Source organism: Photinus pyralis, unplaced genomic scaffold (assembly GCF_008802855.1).
Source record: "Photinus pyralis isolate 1611_PpyrPB1 unplaced genomic scaffold, Ppyr1.3 Ppyr1.4_LG6, whole genome shotgun sequence".
NCBI classification, from domain to species: Eukaryota; Metazoa; Arthropoda; class Insecta; order Coleoptera; family Lampyridae; genus Photinus; species Photinus pyralis.
Genome location: NW_022170663.1, coordinates 44,949,958 through 44,968,237, shown reverse-complemented (window position 1 = coordinate 44,968,237; position 18,280 = coordinate 44,949,958).

Below are 18,280 nucleotides of genomic sequence, written 5' to 3'. Positions count from 1 at the left end.
GATACCTATTAGGCGATCATTACTTTTGTCAGTGATCGTACATCAGGGTGCCCACAATAAGGGATGGGCAATTCTCATACATACGGAATAGTATATATACCTATAGATGTACATAAATAGGTACAATTTATACAAAATATGTCTTATTTACGTAGGGATAGATACCTAGTACCTACAATTAAACTATACCATAGAGTAAACAACTCTATGACTATACATAGGTAACCGTATTGAAATTTTTACGACCATCAAGGCAAACAAAAATACTTAGTATATTTATACGAATATGATGTATGCATCCCTTCATGTATAGATGCATAGGTATACCTATTTATTCCTGATTTTCTATAGAAAGAATCGCTGGTTGCAGGTATTTCTGGAATACCTACATCTCATCAGGCCATATAGCCGTCAAAATTCTTCTTCTTTGCCAAAACTTGCTAAAAAAACAAAAAAAAAGAATGGTACGTATTCTTAACGCACGCGTACGTATAAAAACGATTTCTGGCAGTAGAGCTATTTAAGAAATTTATAGATACACTTGGAGGCTGCAGTGCGCGCCTTAGATAAATAAATATACGAAAACGATTCTTTGGGAACGGAACGTCGTAATTTTGTGATGGACCACACGTTGTCGGTCGCATCAGGCGTCTTCGGAGCAGATCGAATTCAAACTTTGGCAGAATTTTGCTGTCCTACAAATTAAATCTAAAAATGGTCGGAAGAAACAATCAAATAAAAAGAAATACCCATCGTCTTCTCGTTCACAAGCTCTAAAACGCTTAATTGCTGATAAGGGTCATTAACACGATTTAAAAATATGATAAAAAATGTGAGTCATGGCGTCAGGATGCTGATGGTTCGCCATATAATCTGTAGGCGGGATCGCATTGTAGAAGGGATATTATTAAACTTGCGTTTCACATTTCTGGAAGGGGAATTTCTTTCGGGGCACACGCATCATTGGACGCCCTGCTGTGTTAGTTACCTGGTACGTTTCACCTTTATGATAAAATGGTGACTACTGGTCGCTCTCAATTTTGCATAGTTATCAAACACATGCTCCGCTATTTTAGAGCAGATTTCGTTTGTGAAGTAAATTAGGGAATTATTAACCTTGCTCCAAATTCGAATTAATTTTGTAGGAGATGAAATCATTTCCAGTTCCAGTTACACATCAGATTCAAAGAATTTGCTTGCCTCACTACATTCAAATCTTAGTTCCGGGTTTAAGCTGAATTGTTGGAACGTCAATGCTTATTTTTCAAAGCCTAAAAGTCACTTTACAAAACGATCACACACCTGGTAAAGGTAGATTTAACTGATGGAAAACTTTGGCTGTAGGTAGCTTACCTACACTGTACACATGGGAAAATGTTGAACAAGGGTGTTTTTCAGGCAAATCATTTCGGTACAGATATAGGTACGTAGGTATACTTACCTAATCGCATTAAAATTTTTCGTGTTTCCGCTTTTGCACCAAACTCTATTTTAATAATATAAAACTTTATTTAAACGAAATATTTAAAATTATGTGTAACAAAGAAAACAATAATTAACTAAGTATAATAAATAAATTTCGTCGAACTGTTTTTCAGTTGGGAGAGTGCCCAGGATATATGCGCTATTTCCACGTTGGATAGCCATAAGGATATCCTTTGGAATAAAAATTCTTAGCGCGTTTGTCGCCGGTTTCCTTGCACCATGGGCCAAGTGTCTCGAAGGCAAGTCCCATAAATATATAATCTTTCTTTAGATTTCTATGTTTTTTGTGTTTTTTTGAGCATGGCCTTTCAGCTGAAGCTCCGGCCCTTATAGAAGTACTTTTCATGTTTGTTGTGGATAAAGTGTCCACGGATATATACAGTCCCATGCAAAGGATTGGCGGTCAAACGTCAAAAATTTTCAAAAAAACTTGAAAACGTTTGATTCTAGGTATAGGTCAATGTTGTATCAAACGACGTATATTTTACAAGAGAGTAGGTATATGGAAAAGAAAGAGAACAAGGAAGAAAGCATATTATTTTAGAAAAAACAAGATGTGAAAAATCAAAGGGAAGCATCTTCGTTGCAAGAAATAAACCGAAAATTAGAACGAGAACTACGACACAAAGGAGAACAACTTAACTTATGAGAAGAGAAGTTAGAATTACCCGAGCAGAAGTTAGCGGAAATGGAAAAGCAGCACGAAATGTTGCTGGCACTGCTGGAAAGTCTAGTGTAATAATACAAGACATTAGATGACAAGGTCAGAGAGAATTTAGGAGCGGCGTTAGAGACAAATTATGCATTAAAGAAAGAATTAGCAGTGACAAGAAGAAGATTTGAAGGTATGTAGGTAGGTATGTACATAGGAAGAAAGAGATTTGAAGAAAATTTTAAAGAATACCTACCAAGAAAAAATCACTTGAAGGAGAACCAGAGTATACGAGAAATGAATTGGAAGAAAAGGAAGAGAATATATCACATTATACATGAACAAGTGAAGAGAGGGGGTGTACATATTTTTTTTTTTTCATTAGACAGGTTAGGTAGTTTTTTAGAGTGTTTGCGCCATTAACCTATTTTTAGGTAGAAGTTCTTAAGGAAAGTAGGGTGTTAAGTTCAGGTTTAGGTTTTTGGACATCGTTAATTTTATATGGAAGGGTTTTGAGTATAGCTTTAGGGACAGGTTAACCCCTTCAGTAATTGTTTGTTAAGAGGTCTATTTGTGTGACGAAATAGAGTCAAAGAGTTTAGTAAGTGGAGTTAACCGAGAATGCAATTTTGAATAGAAGATCAAATTTAACTTTACGATAATTAATAAAATATCAGGGGTGTTTACTCTCAAGAATAACAATTTGTTACATAGGTACTAGATTTGGATTTGGCCCACTTAATTAGATTCGGGTATATTACGTCAATAGGTATGATTTTATTTTATTTCCCTTATTTTTAAATTATAATGGTCTTTAATTTAAAGCACTTTTAGCGTTTAAACTCGTTGCGCGTGCTTTAAGGACTTAACAGTGGCGTTTTTAGGCCCGGGCCCAGGGCCTCGAAGTCCTGAGGGGCCCCCAAAAGTTTATGTGAATGAAAAAATTTTAGTGCAAAATCTGCCGCCTTAAAGTAAATGCAGATTTAAACAAAATTATGCATAGAGTAAGGGATATCGGAAATTCTAAAATCCTGCAGATCAAGGTTAGGTACCATTTAGAAAGTTAAAAAGTCCTAATAAGTGATAAAAAGCCTAAAGTGGGTATTACACTGAGTTTTATTGCCCATGGCTAATTAAAAATCAACTGAGATTAGATCATTTATCCCTGATGAGTATTGAAAATGATATGCCCCAAGAAATTGATTTTAACAATGTCATGGAAAACTTTGCGTTACTAAAGGCCCAAAAAAAACCTGTCTAACCTGCATAACTTGTAAAATAAATAAATCTGTAAAATATCTGTTTTTGTTTAAAAATATTTTTATTGGGGGTAAGGGGGGCCTCCACGAACGAATGGCCCAGGGCCCCCAAAAACTTAAAAACGGCTCTGGGACTTAATTATACATTTGTCGCTTAATATACCTACTGTTTCTGAAAGATTAGGCTGAAGAGGTCGCAGAAATGCGAACAAATTAATTGTATTATTTAAGGGGCACACAAATCATTTTTTTTTTCTGAATTTTCCGTATTTTTTCCCAAACAGCATATACCTGTCCAATTTGACAATTACTGCATTCATTAGAAAAGGTGCTTCACATTTGTATTTACAAATGATTAAAATTAGCGCTTACTAACATCACGATTATCACAAAATAGTTGTTTGCATGGCCCGAGTGAGTGAAAGGGGAAATTGCTGCTGTAGGTATACTTCAATAATCAACTGCAGACAATTTTCACCACAAAAGTGCATTTATTTTTATTGCAACGTGACATACCTATACGAACAGGTATAGGTAAATTTATTTAAATCCTTGCACTTACAATTGTCTGGTGGCGAATGGCTTCATGGTTTTTACAGTGCAATTGGCACCTAAACAAAATGTTCATTAGAGTAGAGTTGCCAAATTAATAGGTATTGTGAAATGATCTCCATCGAGACAGTTCAACAAAAGCTTTTTATTCATAGGAATTGTCTTATATAAACACAAATGCTCAATAACCCCATGGTATTGTTCCGCTAGTTTTTATTTTACTCGTCACCCTTAAAAATAGAACTTTTTTGCGACAAGTGATCGAGAAGACCGCCGGGGCCGAATTTAAGGGAAACCTGTGGAAATGTGTTTACTACTATGGGTAGGTATACTGTGTACTAAGACATATTTTTTAGCAATTTATGGGATCAGTAAAGTACCACTTCTGGCACTTCAAGATTACGTCAAAGTTTCGGTTTAAAGGATTTCTTAAACAATTTTGGATACAAACACTTCAGAGGTACTCACTTCCGGAAAATTTATCAAATTCCAATTATAGTCACACATGTGTAGAAGTTTTTTCTGAAACTACGTGGAATTAGAAAATGTGAAAATGAAAATTTTGCTAGTGTGTCAAAGTCGTGATCAGTGGTATTTATTTCCATGTACTCTTAATATGTTGGGTATCATGTTTAGGATTTAAGACGTTTAGCTTAATCAAGTCGGAACGAAGTCAACATTATCCTGAAGGTGGTTGCGCCTATTTGTCTAAAAAGGACGAGTTATTTTGATTAAAATGTTTTTAAAGTGGATGAACAGCGCATACGCATCTCTCGGTAAATTGCTATACGTTGTTTCAGCAGTAGCAGCAACGTGTGCTCCCACCTCCTCGTCCTAGGGACTCCCAACAGTTTTGGGAGTTTACAAGATCAAAGAAATTTACATATTTACCACGATTGGTTTGCAAAAAACGTTTTTTTAAGTTTAAAGCCACCCTTGATTTTTTGAAACTAAAATTATGTCACAAATTAGTTTCTAACCAAGCAGGGCCGATTCCCAGAAGATCAATTTTTTTTGTTTTTTACAGGGGGCGACCAAACAATAGGGGGGGGGTCACTGTGCCCTGCCACCCAACAAACACCTACCTACCCACCTCCTCTCAAGGCTACAAACAAAAATCTTAGCATGGACCTTAAAACTTTTATGCGTTTCATAGATGCCAATGTCAACACTCCAACTTTGAATTGAAAATAACAGTCAGATTAAAAGAAATTTGTAAAATCAAACAGTGAAAATTAAACTATACCTCAATCTCCAATAGAGATTCAAATTGATTAATAATAAAAAATGAGGATGGAGTTAACCAATAATTATGATGGATGATCGGATTACGAGATCTTAATTAACATCATTTTATCAAAAACTTCTTCTACTTGACCCGCAATCAGCCCAGTTTATTTCTTCTTCTACGTTCCATCTCGTAGTTCTCCGGTTATTCTCGAAACACCGCGTCGTTATCTCGCACATGGCGTTGTTAGTAAATAAAGTCAATTAACTTGTTCGATAACGCTTTTATTATATCAGGCCAGATAACACATCGAAATTGCGTTTTATATCTATACAATTAATAATAATAATGTTGCACCAACAAAATTAAGCTTTGCTTAAAGTTAAGTCGACTTAAAATCTATGGCAACGATTATTAAGACAATCGTTGCTAGGGTATTTAAGTTACGCTTAACTTTAAGGGATACTTAATTTTGACGGTGCAATTGGCCATAAGTTTTTATCTTCTTCTCGGACTGGGTCCGGCTCATTTCTCTTGTATAGTTGTACTTGATAGTAGGTTATAAATGTGTGTTGTCTAGATGCACTCTTGTTCCCATCTTTTTTAATGTGAGTGTGGGTCATATTTGAGTTTCAGAAAACCTTGGCAGTATCTCAATCAATCTTTATTGTACATCAGCTTGGCAAAACTTTTGGCAATAAAATCTGGCCAGTAACGTAGGTACTAGGCACCCTTCCAACACATTATTGCTTATGGGGGACCGCGCACTTGTCAGCCAACGATTCCGGGCTGCGGCAGCCAGTAGAACGTGCACGTACTGCAAAAAAATGGCTCCTATGATAACAACATCGGCAACAGTGTAGACTCTAGTTGGAGGAGATCGTATAGACACTGCAGAGTTTGATGGTGGCGTTACAAGAACATCCGCCTTATAGTCCAGATCTAGCACCCCAGTGACGATTTTTTGTTCCCGAATCTCAAAAAACACTAAGGGGTGCTAAATTTAGGGACAATGGCGAATTTATAGCAGCTATTTTGCGGAAAAACCAAATGAAAATGTTTATACTGGATTAAAGATGTTTCAAACGCAGGGAAACTATATACTATATTGAAAAACAAAGTTTTATTGTTGCTCTAGTCTTCTGTTTTAATGCCGAATTCGGGAATTTAAAAAACAACCCCTGGGCGTACATGTACTTATTACAAAAAAAATGCATCAAATTCACGTATTGGTCGTTTGTGGCACACCGTGTGGATGCTTTTCCAACGAAATTGGTAGAAATTCACTTTGTTGTAATGGTTTATAAAGTTTACTTTTTTAATTTTAAGCCAACTCTGTAATTAAAATTTAAAAAAAGTGTATCAACTAACTTTAAAAAAAGTACTTAGAGTTATTTTGTTGGCTTAAATAGAGAACACGTAAACATATTTTAAAACATTTAAAATAAGTGCTTGAAGGCGTCTATTTAATTAACACTGGTAATCGTTCTGAGAATGGTCCTATGCTGAAAACGTATCAAAATTATCAATCTAAATAGAAAATAAACAAGGACACTTACGCATTCGATGACTCATTACGCGATTAATAAGAGTAGGTATTTGATAACCTATACTATACAAGGAATAAGCTTATTAAAGCATCTACTTACTTACAGTCTAAATAAACGTACCTAAATGGTTTTTAATACAGAAAAAAAGTGAACGTTTTCCGTCTCGTTTATATGAATATTTATTTTGAGATTCTTCAAAAGCATCATAGATCGTTTAAAATGTGTTTATTTTTTTTAATTCCATCAGCCGTGATCGGATTAAAGTATAGAAGATATCATTACCATATGTAAGTTAGAAACCGGTCTCGTACAAAGAAAACTTAATGGTAACCAAGGCAGGCAGTTTACTAATAAACCGCGTCGGCATCGCGGCGCTCATAGCGTCCTTTAATCTCTTACTTTAAACAAAATGTCTCATTCTGTGGCAGACCTCCCAAGAAGTCGCGGCCTTTTTCGAGTATACGACCCGGTTTTATAATAATAAACAAATGTAAAGGTACCTTACATATATTTTTTTTATATTTAGGGCAGGATTGTGACAATTGTCGAGACGCTAAACGAAAGCATCGAATTTATTTTCAAAGATGCAAGCAACGAAAAGGGAATCTGATGTTTTGGGTTTCTTGATAAAATTGACCATTGGAGATCTAACTATAGTCAATGGTATAATTTGATTTGGCGCGATTAAAATGGGGGCAAATAAATCTACAGAGCGGGCAGGCGAAATGTTAATAATTTGCTGTGTTCTGCTGAAGGAATTCGTTTTTAGCGCAATCCACGAAAGTGATGCGCTTATAACTTCACAGTTCTGCCCGTCTGCGTGTCGTTCCGTACTATTGTTTAGTCCCTAGACCTCGTATTGGCTATCAAAAATTAACTTTGGCATTCACCATGTGTTATGGCTCTAAATTGGCCAAATTATGATTTATGCACCAATTTTGTTGGGACAAAGATCAAACTCGATTGCTCGATGACCAAGAAATGATACACGTCTATTTTTTGTGACCAAAATATTTTTATCCAAAGGATGTCAAAATCGTTATTTATGCATCGATTTTCTTGGGAAGAAGAACTCTACTTTCGCTATAACAAAGCTTATGGTTCCAGATGGACAACTATCAAGAATTAATTTTAGTCTCCATCACTTTATTGCCCAATATCGATCTAAATCCTTATTTATGCACCATTTTTTTTTGGGAAAAGGACCAAACTCGATTGCTCGATGTGTGTATCATACCGACTAAAAAAGTTGGAGGTCATTTGTAGACCTCTCCTTGGATCTTGCCAGTACTACGTATTGCAGGTGGTAAAAATGATAATAATACAGAGTGAATTTCTTTTTATTGTCACCATGGGGGGCAAAATTACGCTAACTTTCATGCTGATTCATTTTCCCTTTCTGAGTTTCTTGTAGCTCTACAAATAGCGAAATTCTGGCCAAAAAACCGAAAAAATGTCGTTTTCGAAGAAGCGCTGGCGTTATTTAATAATAGAAAACTATTAAATCCATCTTTCAACCTAAAATATGTTCTAAATTAATATCGTCACTTAAAATGGTTGAAGTTTTTATCTCTTATTTTGTTAATTTTTTAAGAAAGCAAATTTTAAGAGCGGACAAAGTGCCCCCCCCCCCCGCTCTTGCTCTCTTCTGGCTACGACCCTGACTGCCGGCATTCTTCCCTTTTATTCAACATGAATAACAAAGGTTTAATCGGAGGGTCAACCCGAATACGCTATTATATTCGTTGTGGCAGGCTGGCTGGCTGTCCGGCTGAGATCTCAGCAATTAGAGACTTGAAATTTTCACTAAAATCTTTCTGTTACAGTGTATATATGCACGCTTTAGTCTATTTTGAGTTAGATTACTCATGAGATCGATAATTTTAAACTTTGCTAATGCAATACTGATCTGCATTACCAAAAATTCGCTTTCATCATGCATATGCTGATTTACAACTTATTTTCACCTAATTTCCAGTTACTCCAGTCAATTAATGCTCATAGCAAGGTTTAGACCTGTGGTGGCGGTGGGAGGGGGGGGGGTTGTAAAAAGGCCCGTTTTTCACTTCGCTTTTATCTCAATAACGGTGCCTCCTACCTAATTAACTGTGTCCAAGATAAGAATCGTCTATCATAGAAGATAGGACGATCCTCAAAAGATGTTCGCAATTAAATTCAGATACTAGGCGTCAGCTTAAGTACTACTCTACAGTGGAACATACATGTGAACAATGTTGCAAATAAACTGACAAGGGTGAGTTACCTTATTAAATGCTTAAAGAATACTGTTTCAAGTAACGTCTTAATGAGTGCATACTACGGGAATTTTCAGAGTATATTGTCTTATGCAATTGTTCTGTGGGGAAATTCTTACGCGAGTAAACGCCTTTTTGCTATTCAGCGAAGAGTTGTCAGAATTCTTAGTGGTATCAATTATAGAGTCGACTGTAGAAACTCATTTATTAAATTAAAAATCTTAACTATGCCGTCATTATTTATTTTAGAGTCAGTCACATACGTGCATAAATTTAAATATCAAAGCATACAAAATCATTCTCATATACATTATCACGACACAAGAAATAAAAACAGCATCTACTTACCCTTTAAAAGAATATGTAAAACTCAGTCCAGCTCAAATTACCTTTGCTTTAAACTATATAATCATCTTCATATCACCAGCAAAATAGAAAATTCTAACACTTTTAAGAAATTAGTTAGAAACTTTCTACTGTGTAAAGCATACTACACAGTAGATGAGTTTTTAAGTGACACAGACATCGGTGATATGAAGATAGGCGACTGAAAACATTTTTAAGCTTTTTGTTATTTATATGACGTTTGTAAATACATAATGTATATTCACAACAATAAAATATTATTATTATTATTATTATTATAAATAGTAATTATCAGTCTTGAAAGAAAACCGGAAAATCGCCGATTTCGTTGCTATTTTTTTATGTTACCTATTTGAACAGATAAAAAAATAAACGCGTTCTCAATGCCATTCTTTGAGCTCTACAAGGTACCGTTGAGAGATTTTCAATAAACGTTACGTTTCAGAGAAAAATCGTCATCAGCTTTATTTTTTTATGCGGCCATTAAAAAAAGTACACACTATATTGAGTATTTTTTATTACGAGTATAACGTTATATGATGCACAAAAAAAACAAAAGTTGGGAACTAAGTATTCATGGTTTCAACAGGATGGTGCACCCGCGCATAACGCCCTAATCGTGCGACAATGCCTAGCAGACAAATTTTTCGTTTTCCAGGAATAAAAACAAAAAATCACCGTTATATACCTACCATTTTTCCTAATGAAATCCGGCGAAATTTGATAGGTATTGTGATTAATGATGGGTTCCTAATGCATAAAGTGGTTTGGCCCAAAACGACCCACGATGTCCACCCTTTCGTTTAACATTTACCTGTAGGATTAATTAGGAACTATTACTCTGGACGAATTGTACATCAGTTATATTCACCGGGTGTAACAATTTTCCAAATAATGCCACAGCTGGAGAACAGTGTAGTACCTAATCTGAAAAAGTGATGATTTAATGAAAATACTCAAAGCAAGATGGCTCCCTTTTCAATCAAATCAACGTATCAAAAACTAAATTAGCCAGAACGGAATTTAGTCCAGTCAAAATAGGCAAAAAAGAGGGTTCTGCTGCAAAAGGCCAAGGAGTTTAAAAACTTGGTAGATTACCATATTTTGGGGTCCTGAATTGCCATAGGTATTGGAAAAAAGGTACGAAAATTTAGTTTTTCGATAATTTCTCGGTTCCAGTGCCACCTACGTTAAAAGTAGGTAGTAGCCGAGTAAAAGTCAAGACATTTTTTTTAATTTGCAAAATCGCAATACTATTTTCTCCAAATATGAGCGTCAAATGTTCATTTGTTTCGTGTTTCGTATTTAAAATTTTTCTGACATTTATTCAACTGTGGCTCGTAAAATATTCATCCGATTAAAAAACCTTAAATACGAAAGTTATAGAAAATGTTGTGCTCTATAACTTTTGTGATAGCTACTTTTAACGTAGGTGGCACTGGAACGGAGAAATGATCGAAAAACTGAATGTTCGTACCTTTTTTGAAGTAATGGAGTTGAGGATGAAAGACATGCTTTTACCGGATGCGATACGACATTACATCATACTAAAAAAAAGTTGTTGTCGTGAGACAAAACCAAAAGAATCATTATAAAGGATGCTGCTAAGGATAATTGTACAGATTTTCAAAAGAGGGAACAAAGATTCTGCGGGAAATTATAGGGGAAATACTATAATCATAGACCAATTGGTCTATAATGCTATAATAATGAGTACGGAGGGCGTATACAATCTATGCAATGATATGATAGGGAACGAAAAACTAGAAAGAGAAATGGAAGAAAAGAGAATGTTGGAGGAAACACAAATGGGCTTCATAAAAGGGAGGGGAAAGGTCGACTGAATACATTATTACATAGATTGGTCGAATAGGGATTGGGGAAGGAGGGTGGAAAGGGAAAAAGTATGGAAGATGGGAAAATTGACAAAAAGTTAAAGGACAAAATGAAGGAACTATATGGAGGGACAGAATTGAGAGTAAGAATAGAAGGGACAGAGTCTACAATGTTTTGGACATGTAAAGGACTAAGACAAGGATGCCGATTTAGCCCAACCTTATATAATTTCTAGTTAAGAGATATGGAAAAAATATTAAGACCAAGGTGGAGGGATATTAGTGGGAAGTAGAATGACATACGCGGGCGATACAGAGATTATGGCAGCGGAAGTAGAAAAGATGAAGAAAATGATGAGAAGAATGGAAATGTATTGCGAAAGGAAAGGAATGGAGCTAAATGTAGAAAAGTCGAAGATGATTAGATTTGGGAAAGGGGGTGGAAGGAAAATGGAGATGGAAATAGAGAGAGAAAAGAATAAAAGAGATTAAAATATTTAGGCCAGTAACGCGCTAGGCAGCCTGGATGTAGCAGCCAAAATATTGAGCAGTCAATTACTTACTTATTTACTATGCCCCTACAAAAAAGTCCAAAGGCGTCAAATCCGGAGACTTATTAGAGGGACCATTATTGCCAAACTATACCTATTTTCAAACAAAAAAATAAAAAGCTTATTTGTAACGGTTTTTAAATAGTAAGTCATGGATTCATGGAGATTTTGTTGCGTTACATAATATGCCTATACATAATGATAAATAATTATATTATACCTACGTTGTGATACATCAATGTCATCAGGAAAAAGAATGCAAAACATTGACTTTAATACAGGGTGTTTCATTTAAAAAATACCAACTTGGTGTCAAATCTCAGAAACTTTGAGGAAAGCTGTCAGTTTCCACTTTTTTTCTATTTTACATGAAGAGAAGTAAGATATGATATCATAACATCCCAAAACGTCAAACTTTTCGTTTTCGCCCTGTACCTCAGAAACAAAGGTAGCTAGATTGATTCTGTTTGTGGTATTAAAAGTTTTACAAAAAAAAGTGGCACCGGCGGATCGCGAGAACCGCGAGTCTCATCCAAAATAGGACACACCGTACATCTCAATACCATCAAAGTAATTTTTCTGAATTCTACTAGCTCTTCAGGCTATGATGTTTCAGAGATATTCATTTTTCGGTCGATTTAAAACAAGTCAAGTCTTGGCTATAGGTACGAGGGTTGTGTAAAAAATAAGGTTCCCACATTTTTCAAGCAATAATATAGGTATATGAACTGAAAACTAAATCTTTTATCTATATTTTTCACTTATAATTGCACAAGAGGTTTGTATTTTACCGAGTAAATTTGGGTTGTTAAGGTAATGAAAATCTGTTGCCTAGCAATTCGACGAGAAAAACTGTCAACTAATAAAAATGCGACACCGCAGGTGGAGCATTTTTAGGTTGACAGTTTTTCGAGTCCAATTGCTAAAAGGAAACAGATTTGAATTGCCACAACCCAAATTTATTCGGTTTAAATACAAACCTCGAGTGTAATTCGGCAGGACAATTTAACGAACAAGAAATTCACCAAACTAATCAATTATTGACAGACGTCAAACTAGTCATATGGGTAAGGATAATGCGATTATTGGTTCGAAAATGAATAAGTGAAAAAACCACTAGTGCATTTGTCGCTGGAAAAGTTGCAGGTAACTTTTTCCGCTGTCAAAGTGACAATTTCACTGCGGCTTATGCGATTTTTTATACATGAGTTGAATTGTCAACATAATCGCCAGAATGATGTTGCTACGCATTTTTGTTGCAAACCCGCTTAAAAAAGTCCACCGTGAGGAATTTGGTGATCGCTTCTTGCACCTCTTCGCCCGTCTCGAAGTGTTGGCCACTCAAGCTTTAATTTTGAGAGCAAATGGAAATGGCTCTGTATACGAGATCGGGGCTATTACAGGAGATCCCAGTCAAATTTGGCGACTAAGGGCCGATTATACTGCAGGTGTATACCGAGAATAATCTGTAACTAAGTAGAATACCTAAATGTCGACGGTTGCGTTGGTTACCATTGTGTCAACCAATTGGATACCTACATCGTTGTTATTCCATTCCATCTTATTCTGCGTAAAAGTGTAATTGTAGAACCGGCCCTAATTACGTGGTTTGGGGAGAGACGGCTTAATTTTTACACAGTCCTCGTAGTTGATGCACTTTACTTGTTCACTGTAAGTTCACTTCTACCATCAGCTTGATTTCAGACTTTAATCTTTAAGAAAAGTTTATTTTTCAATCAATCTGAGGCAAGTCTATGAATTTTTCCCACTAACGACAAACTATAATCTTTCAGAAATATTCATTTTTTTTATATCACAGGCAAGATAATTGTTTATGAATGTAGTGAGGCAGGACTATATAATATACAGTGATATGTATTAAAAAGTAGACATAGGGATTTAGGTTTGTTTTTCCCTATGTCTACTTTAAAAAGACAAAATCCATTCTGAAGGGTGCCTAATTTTATGCATCTACATAAAATACCTTTTTAAAAGAAATCATCTGCTTATCGTATTAATTAGTTTGAATATTGTTGTTTTGGCTTAGCAGAAAATCAATCTTTTACCCCTTTAAACTGATTCTGACACTATAGCTGAATACATCGCACAAAGCAACAATATTCAAATTAATTAATGAGAGATACCGATCTTTATTTGTTTTAAGAAGTTATTTTGGTTGCATAAAATTAAGCGCCCTTCAGAAGAGATTTTGTCATTTAAAAGTAGACATAGGGAAAAAACAATGCATACTAAGTACACATAAATCCCAATGTCTACTTCCTAATGAATAGCATCCTATATAGTTTTTGCACTAGCCTACCCGATCCGATCTACCGACCGTATTATGATTACTCTGGAGCGATGTAAATAAAGGAAACTACCTTTGGTCTTCGCTATCTATAGACTCCTCAGACTGTGCTGTTCGAAATACGCTCGCTTAGTTTTACTTTATCATGGTAAAGCAAAGAACTGATACGCAAACAACAGTTTTAGCATCATGTCCCAAAGTTAAGACTAGCGCAATTTGATTGTTTGACTTCATTAGGGATCATAGCTAGATGGATAATTTTAAGAAACGCCCTCGTATTTCGTAGATCACAGTTTTAAATTTTTTTGTCTACAAATGGCACTATGTGAACTTTACTTATTACGTTTCCACTTTTCTTAAAAGCACGTAAAAAAGTATAACATTTAAATGGAAATAGAAACGGCGTCAGAAAAGGAAATGTCGATTTGGTTTACGTCACGTCGTACATCATACAACTTTTTTGGACAATTCTGTATGTAAAACATCTGTAAATGTGTTGTTGCACACCCACATGTCAAGATGCTCCGCCTGGTGATAGAAAGGAAGCTGGACGGCCACCGCCCAGAAATTTTCCTCCTTTTCTTCTTTTATATCGGGCGATTACTTCTCGTTTTTTGTTTTACCTCGCAATTTCGAACGCCGGCATTTCGACTTTAAAATAGATTTTATGTTCCACCAGACGAACGCACTAAAACTTTGTATTCTTAGGGTCAAGTGCGATCTGTCAACCCTCGAGCTTCATGGGTGGTTTAAAGCGCCACTAAACATTGTTACACAATACCTCAATATTTACGGACAAGACACATGTGCAGCAGCGTTTGTCACTTTCGGAAGATATCATTTTACCATTTAAGGGTTGAATCTGTTGTTTTATGGTCTTATGCATCCTGACGGCGCACAAAAAATTTTTAGTGCGTTTCGCACAAGGGCGAATGGTTATCTATAAGTAGGTAGTGGTGGATAATAGCCGTGAGACATAAAGCTCTCATTTTAAAATAGATAAAACGGGTCAAAGCAGCAGAGGCACATGAAAAATTTAGAAAGAAACCAGATTTCAGGTATTAGTAAGTAGAGTATTGGCAGACAAGTGAAGAGGTGGCTACCGTATGTAAACATTTGATAATTCAAGTGGGTGACAGACGTAGTTTAAGCGGAACTAATTTTGCTTGATGAAGGGTGGAATATGTAAACTGTTACTAAATGGATGATATACAACCATCTATAAAGCCATTTGTTTTACATTTTGATTAATTTGTTATTTCCTCTATTATTTCGTTTTGCTCCCCCAAAAGGTAGATAAAAATAGATTTTGTGTTTTTGCAAGTGTGGGTGTTTCCAAAATCAATGTCCAGCCGATCCAAAAAAAAATGGTTTGAAAAATTAACGCACAGACAACAGATGCGCGTTGTTTTTGATAAATTTATCAGTGAACAAACGGGTACAAGAAAAATATTACTACAATTACGCCATTCTAGCTAAGCACCACCTTTTCAGTGTCACTTTTTAGCTTAATCTTATCTTCACTGCATTTACTTTCATTTCTGGTATCCGTAACATAAACTCAGTTTAATTAAGATAAAGGTATTCAGATTTAATCAAGAATGATAACATTCCTTTTATTACTGTCCGAATGAGATTGGCGGTAAATGCTTCCTTTTTGGGATTTCCGTTTTCAAAACGAGGATAGGTAGCGATCCATGGGTTGAGAAGATGCCCAGTTTTGCAACCAATAGCGGACTATTCATATGAAACTATATATAAGTTATAGCCTAGGGCTTTAAAACACTTTAAACTTTCCAATTCAACACACTACACTTTCGCCACATTCTGTTCCTGCCTAGGGCTGTTTAAAGCCCTATGCAAGAACTGAATGTGGCGAACGTTATACCTAATAGGCAAACTTTTCTTCAGCATTGATTAATATTTTAAATACTAAACCGTTTCAAACTAATATAGACAACGAGCGACAATAAGTTCAAATGCCTAAAATTGAATCAGTTAGTTCGTTGATCATTGTCTACCTATTACTGAAAACAAAATTGGAAAAATCGAAACCGTTCGCGAATTCGCAGGTACCTACACAGACGGACGAACAGACAGAAAGTTCAAAATCATGAACGAGCTAGGTCGTTCGTTAATAATCGCACAATCGATTATCCGATTCTTCGATTATTTCGACAGTTCACTTGAGCATTGATCGAGTGCATCGTCCTTAATACTTTATATGTATTCGCATATGCCGTAAATTCGACCTAGTAAACTCATCTCGGAAACTTCGCCCTCGGAATTTTCGTCTCTCTCTAAGAAGACTTACCCTCGGAAGATTCGCATGAGGAAGGTTTGGGTCGAAGAAAACTCGCCTTCCGAATTTTCGTTCCCAACGAAACAAAAGTAGGGATGAAAATCAATTTTTATTACAAAAACTTAAGTGACCCTTTTGTGTTCAAATAGTATTGCAAATACATTTAGTTTTATTACTCGATATCTGGTTTTTATACTCCGATATAAAATTACCTACACTTTGACGAAAATGTAAACAAGTAGAAAGGTTTTCGTCCAAAGGCGAGTAACTTTGGCGCATTTTCCGTACATTTATCAGTATTTCCCAATGTTTTTCTTTACTAAAAGCATCTGTGGTTAAAATTTCAAAGAACTATCTCAATAAATAAGAAAATTGGCATTCTGCGCCATCGCGCATCTTATTTTTGCAATATGCGATATGTTTGCCTTTACTAGAAGCATCTATGATGAAAATTTCAAAGGAAATGCATGAACACATTTAATGTTTACAATATGAGATATGTTCAGTTCAGAGCCATAGGAACCAAAATATTTGGAGGGGGGGGGGGGGGCAAGAATACAGAGGCGAAGCCCGAATCGACCTTGTGATGTCAAAATCAAAATAATTTGACATTAACAAGTTTGGATTATTCCAATGTGTATTAACTGACCATGATTATATATATGATTAAATATAAACAAATTGAAATTCATACTATGCACAGTGAAAATGAGATCAAAATACGTTTATATTGAAGTAACTGTCAATATTTTTTAATCGAGAAGTTTTAAAAATAGTATTATTTACCGTTTTCGAAGCAAAATGTAATAATACGCATTCACGAACAATTCAATTTCAAGCAACACTACCAATAATTTTCTAGTCAATTCAAAACAATTTTCTTTTTCACATATCCTCGGTGCTGTCAAGTCTTCTAAACAGCCTACACTTTGTATTTGTAAAATTAGTTTTGGAGTGAGAAGGCAGATTCAAATTTACTCTGGGTTTGAGAATTAGGAAAATAATTAAATTAGTTATAATATTAATTGTGCATATGAATTACTGAATGGGGGAGGGGGGGCAAAATACAGTATTTGCTCCACCATTATAAAATATGGGAAGGCAACTGCCCCCTCTGCCATCCCGGTTCCTATACGCCCCTGGATACGTTTGCTTTTATTAAAAATTTCGAAGAAATATCTCAACAAATAAAAGGGTTGGAATTGGTCAGTCTGCGCATGCGCACATCTGATTTTTACTATATGTGATATGTTTTCCTTTTCTAGAAGTATCTGTGGTTTAAATTTCAACCAAATATATTAATAAATAAGACTGTTTATATTGCGCAGACTGGCTGGGGCGAATATTCCGAGAGCGAATCTTCCGAGGGATAATTTTCAAGGGCGAATCTTCCGGGGGCGAATTTTCGATGTGGAAATATCTCGTGAGAGAATTTATCTGGGAGCGAATATCTCGGTGGCCAATTTTCGTAGGGGAGGGAATTTACCGGGGCGAATCTTAACATACAATCATTTATCCCTAATTCCCACCCACTTTATCCATCATTTTGAAAAGAGGAAAGCTTTTGATGTGCATTGTGTCTAATGCCCGTTTGCACCGACAAATTTAAGCGGAGCTTAGTTTAAGCGTAGCTTAAAATCCATGGCAACCATTGTCTCAAAAATCGTTGCCATGGATTTTAAGCTACGCTTAAACTAAGCCCCACTTAAATTTGTCGGTGCAAACGGCCATTAGGTAATGTTTTAAATTGTCACGATTAAGTCATTGTTTCATACTTTGATTATCGATTATTTGATTATTATACACACTAATATTGAATACACGAATGAAGCTTTTAAGTCTTATTATACACTGTGTCCAAGATAAGGATGTCTCTCATGGTTGTGGAGATCTCGAAAACCATAGAAGACAGAAAAGTTGCACAACGGTTTATTATC